Source organism: Pan paniscus, chromosome 18, assembly GCF_029289425.2.
Source record: "Pan paniscus chromosome 18, NHGRI_mPanPan1-v2.0_pri, whole genome shotgun sequence".
NCBI lineage: Eukaryota > Metazoa > Chordata > Mammalia > Primates > Hominidae > Pan > Pan paniscus.
In genome coordinates, this window is record NC_073267.2 from 41,827,249 (window position 1) to 41,832,956 (window position 5,708).

General features: G+C 47.8%; 1 pseudogene; it reads left to right on the plus strand.

Moving 5' to 3' along the window:
- Nucleotides 1–274: 274 nt before the first annotated feature.
- LOC117977926 (spidroin-1-like) lies at nucleotides 275–3,844 on the plus strand (annotated as a pseudogene).
- Nucleotides 3,845–5,708: the final 1,864 nt, after the last annotated feature.

Genomic DNA, 5,708 nt, shown 5'->3' on the forward strand with positions numbered 1-5,708 from the left:
TAAAACACCTCCTTCAACAAAAGGCAACTTCTCATGGCTGGCTAAGTCTACAGGGATACCAGCCTCTCTTCAACCACCCAATTTCATTTAGAACCTCAAACAGCACCTCAGTTTCATAAAAACCTAAAACATAAACACAACACTTGGTTGTAAGTAAGCCAACAGTTTCTTATCTCTTTCTCTGCTCAAGGCTTAAGGCCGTGTCTCCCCAACTACATTCAGTGGAAGAAAAGATCCCATGGACAAATAAGTTTGAGAATTGTTGTTGCAGGAATTCTCAGAACTTTCAAAACACAAATCCTCATCCGCAGGGATCTTCAGGAGGGAGATGGCTGATGCAGCACAACTTTCTTTCACAGGAGTATCTTGCAGAATACAGTATGAGATACAGAAAGGCTGCATTGAGTCTTTTTAATGGCCCGGGCCTTGGTGGGGGTGGAGTAGGAGCTCTCCAGATAGCATCTAATGAGTAGGAACATTCAGGTGGCTTTTTTTTTTTTTCCTTATTGGCAAAACTGTGTGTACACCATGAGTGAAGCTGGTCTCCTTTATCCATGTCAAAACTAAACCCAAATTAATTGGCTAAATTGGGACTCAACACCTCCAGAAGCCACGCAGCAGAAAGCCCCAATACACTTTAAATTAGCTTACCTCATCATATTTGAGGAAAGCAAAACGCTTATGACCAGTATGCTGCTAATACAAGTCTACAGATAATGCTGTATGAAAAACTAGTTTTCCCAATCATAGCTGGCAGAGTCCACATTTTGCATTACACTTCCCCCCCCTTTTTTAAATTTTAAACACAGGTCTTTTTCTCTTCTTTTTTTCAATTTTAATTAAATTATACAAGACCGAGTCTCAGTATGTTGCCCAGGCTGGTCTTCAACTCCTGAGCTCAAGCGATACAGCTGTCTCCGCCTCCCAAAGTGCTGAGATTACAGGCCTGAGACACTGTGCCTGGCCTTAAACACAAATCTTAATTCATTCTTACAATTATTCTGAGGTTACAAAAATGGAAGGGGAAGAAAAATGGCAAGTAGGTAGGCTGACTTCGGCTTCATTATTTGGAAGGACAGTTTGCTCGGTTAAAACACACTACTGCCTACAAAGGCCAAGACAACAGAAAAATACAGACTTACATAAATAGATTTTATATGTGACAGCAGTTTGAATGGAGACTTTTTCAATGCAATGAGAAACAGCTGTGCTTGGGAATAAATGACAACAAATTTTTTTATCTCAACAGCTGTCCTGAGAGCATGTCTCTACATCTCTACCTGCATGCTGGAATCAGGGAGAAAGCCAAAACGGACGACAAGACACTAGATCAGCCGTGTCCAACCCTTTGACTACATGGACTTTTCCACGTATCTGTGGTGGTGGGTAGCATGAAAATTATGCACAAACCTTTTTTTTTTTTTTTTAACCTCATCAGCTGTTGTTAGCATTAGTGTATTTTATGTGCGGCCCAGGAGCATTCTTCTTCCAATGTGGCCCTGAGAAGCCAAAAGACTGGACAACTGTGCACTAGATCAAAAGGCTACTCCTTCTGGAAGCAATTGTAAAGAATTTCTGACATTATCTTGACATGAAAACCAATGGATAGTGGGACAGAATGCAAAATCTTTAAGAATTTTTCTTGTCTTTTTTTTTTTTTTTTTGAGTCACGGTCTTGCTCTGTGGCCCAGGCTGGAGTACACTGGTGAGATCAGAGCTCAGTGCAGGATCAAGTGCTCCTCCCGCCTCAGCCACAGTAGTAGCTGGGACTACAGATGCGCACAACCACCCCTGGCTAATATTTTATTTTTTGTAGAGATGGGGTCTCACTATATTGTCCAGGTTGGTCTCAAACTCCTTGACTCAAGGGATCCAGGAAAGGATAACAGGTGGGAGCCACCACACCTGGCTATGTGCATGAACTTTTAAGACAAACACAAGGCCCCACAAAAGTTAAGGTTTTTCCCACCTAATTTCCAGGGGGATCTTTTGGTGCAAGGCTGAGAAGCCCTTAAAAGTACACAGACAACTCCAAAGATTCAAGACAGTTCATTCGGGCTGAGCCAGCTCACTGGACAGACTGACCTTCAAAAAAGACCCACCCATGACATACACCAGATGGCTCTCCAAGAATCTCTTCAGTCCTCAGGGTCCCTAACATACTGGACAGAGCTAGGAAAGCAAACCCATTTGCTTCTTCCTGCAGGAAACCCCTTGAGGTTAAGACCCCACAATCACATGAGGATGGAGCGGCTCACCCTCAGTCAACAGGCCAGACTCAAGGTGGTATAATGTCTTAACCAAGGGTGCTGGCCTCCAGGTCTGACTCCCAACTCAATTCTTCTTTAATAACCACACTTTGTTAATTTTCCTTAACAGGGGTTCCTGGCAAGTCATTTCTCCCTCAGGCCTTCGGTTTCCTCACCTACAAGATGAGAGGGCTGGACCAGATGGAAATTCAGGGGGTAAGGGGATGTCCTCGCGCAGCCCACCCCCACCCCCAAGGGACCCTGGAGCCTCCATCCCAGTTCCCACCACGCACCCGCTCCACAAATCCTGCCCAAGGTGAGGGCTGGTCCCGGGTCCTCTGGCTGCCGCGTCAGCGAGTGCAGGAGGGAGGGGAAGCCTCCAAGGGGGTGACGTGGGCTCAAGGATGCAACTCGGCCAGGAGTGAACTGTGGCCCCGATGGAGGTGTCTGGGCCGCTCCTGGAGCCCAGCCCGGGTCCCCGAACCCCTTACCTCCAGGGTCTGTATCTCCTGCTGGGTGAGGTCGTTGGACACAGCGCACTTGGTGCACAGCCCGCACAGGCTGCCAATGAAGATGACGATGAGCTTCTGGAGCTGCTCGCACTGCTGCAGCGCCCGGCTGGCCGCAGCCCCTGCGCCACCCTCCGTGGCCGCCGCATCACCCCCGCCACCGCCCTCCTCCTTCTCTCCCATCGCCTCCGCAGGCAGCGCCGCTCTATGCAGGCCACAGGGGCCTAGGCAAGGAGCCCGGGGCGCCGGCGCCTAGGCAAGGAATCCCTGAGCCAGGAGAGCTGGACCAGGAGCACCCCTCGGCGCTGCCCTTGCCAGGACGCCAGTAGAGCTGGACCAGGAGCACCCCTCGGCGCTGCCCTTGCCAGGACGCCAGTAGAGCTGGCAGCCGAGTCTGATGCTCCCGCCCTCAGAGCCGCTGCGGCGGGGACAAAAATCCTCGGCGGCTGGGGCAAAAAGTCGCGGTGGCAAAAAGCGGCGGCGGCAGGGACAAAAAGCCGCTGCGGCGGGGGCAAAAAGCGGCGGCGACAGTGGCAAAAAGTCGCGGCGGCAAAAAGCCGCGGTGGCGGGGGCAAAGAGCCGCGGCAGGGAAAAAGTCGCTGCGGGGGGGGGGGGCAAAAAGCAGCGACAGCGGGGGGCAAAAAGCCATGGCGGGTAAAAGGCCGTGGCAGGTAAAAAGCCGCGGTGGCAAAAAGCCGTGGCAGCAGGGGGGCAAAAAGCCGCGGCGGGCAAAAAGCCACGGCGGCGGTGGGGCAAAAAGCAGCGGCGGCGGCGGGGGGGCAGAAAGCCGCGGCGGGCAAAAAGCTGCGGCGGCAAAAAGACACGGCGGCGAGGGTGCAAAAAGCTGTGTCGGCGGTGGGGCAAAAAGCCTGGTCGGGCAAAAAGCCGCGGCGGCGGGGGGCAAAAAGCGGCAGGGGGCAAACAGCCGCGGCGGCGGGTGGGGGACAAAGCCGCGGCGGGCACAAAGCCAGGGCGGCAAAATTCGCAGCGGCGAAAGTCAAAAAGCCGCGGTGGTCAAAAAGCCTTGGCGCTTGGGGGGCAAAAAGCCGCGGTGGGCAAAAAGCCGAGGCGCGGTGGGGGGAATAAGCCGCGGCGGCGGGGCAGGAAAAAGCCGCGGCGGCGGGGGGGGGCAAAAAGCCGCGGCGGCGGCGGGGGAGGGGGGGGGCAAAAAGCGGCGGCGGCGGGGGGGCAAAAAGCCGCGGCGGCGGGAGGGCAAAATAATGGAGATGGGGTAGAAGGCCGGCACAGCTTGGCATTGCTGGAGTGCGATGTGATAGGAAATGTGCAGCCAAAGACCAAAAAAGATGTAAGTAGGCTTGACTCATTGAAGCTAAGAACCCAGATGTTATCTTGAGGGTATTTACTAATAAAGCAGTTTAAATCAGAATGGCACATTCTGATTTGTTTTTTGTATGTTCACATTTGGCAGGCGTAGATACTGTTTGAAGAGAGAAAAGTCAGTAGAGAGAGGTAACAAACTTAAATATGTTCCAAGTCTAGAAACAAGAGACCAGGGGGATAAGGACCTTTCAAAATAAAATGCAAGGTTTGAAAACTGGCTGGGGGATGAGGAAAAGGCAGGTCTTTAAGGTCAATCCCTGTTTTGCTTTAAGTTGTTAGGGGGTGGTTTTATCACATGTTGTAGAATATGTCATTTCAGTTTTGAACATCTTGAGTTAAATTGTCCTAACATATCTTATGAATTTGATTTTCTTCCCTGGGAAGCTAATATTTCAAACACTTAAAGAGTATATAGATTTCCAACTTGTATGCCGTTTATAAAACTATCTCTAGGCTGCTGATTTCAGGAGGAGGCTCATGAATATTCTCTTTGCAGAGAATATATCAGGAGTTAACAACAGCTTCAATATTTGTGGACGACCAGTTAACTAAGCCACCTCTTAGTGTCTTTAGTTGGGAAATCTTAGCTGAAGATATTCAATAATGAACCAAGAGTGACTAAAAAATTCAATATTTAAGTATATTTCATTGTAATTGATTTGAATTGAAGTAGCCTTATACAGCTAGTATTTACTATATTGAACAATGCAAATAAGAGGAAAAAATTAATAACCATCTTTAATACCACATGCCAAAATCCTCATCAATTTATTCTAGCTAAAGGAGTTGATCAGAAGCAGCAGTTGAAAGCACCAACTAAACCAGCTGGGGTTAGTTCACTGTCATTCTCTCAGAACCATCTCTTCTCTGAACAAAACAAGTACAAGAGTTCATTGTGAATCTGCATTCTCCTTGCCTATTTTAAGGTTTTGATGTTGACACAAATTTGTGAAATCCCTCCTGTGGTGTGATATTTCGTTTTCCTTGCTTTCTGTTAGGACAAGAATGCTTCAGCTCTTAATTTAAAATTATGTTTCTCCCTCCTAGGTTGAGTGAACTTAGAATGCATTCTCTGACATATCCAAGATTTTGTTAATATGAATTTCGGGAAAAAAAGCATACTTAATTAGCTAAGACGTCTTATTCTAAGCTTGACCCTATGTTCGACATCTTTTGAATTTCTAGTTGCATGGGCTGCTCTCTGACACTGGTTAGTGACCTGGAAGCTCTATTAATGTTAGGGGAGGTGGTGTATGAGCATTAGAGGTATCCTTGCAAGGAAAGACTTGTTTTATCTCAATACGTCTTTTTTTTTTTTGCACACAAGAAAGTCAATGTCTGAGTCTTCTAAAATCTTCCTATTTCCAAATTGCAGATTATGATTGATTCCTAAACAAAGACCTAATTTTTGACTCAGAGACGTGGCAAGGTAGTGAATCACCGTTATAATTTAACAATCTTCAAGATAAAATTATCTCTGATATTTAGATTTTGCCCAATTATTAAGATATTTGGGTGTTTCGTTAAGAATGGAAGACTCTAGTCTCTTGAGCAGAGACTATAAAGGCCTCAGATGATCATTTTAAATTGTATGCCCTTTTCTTTAACA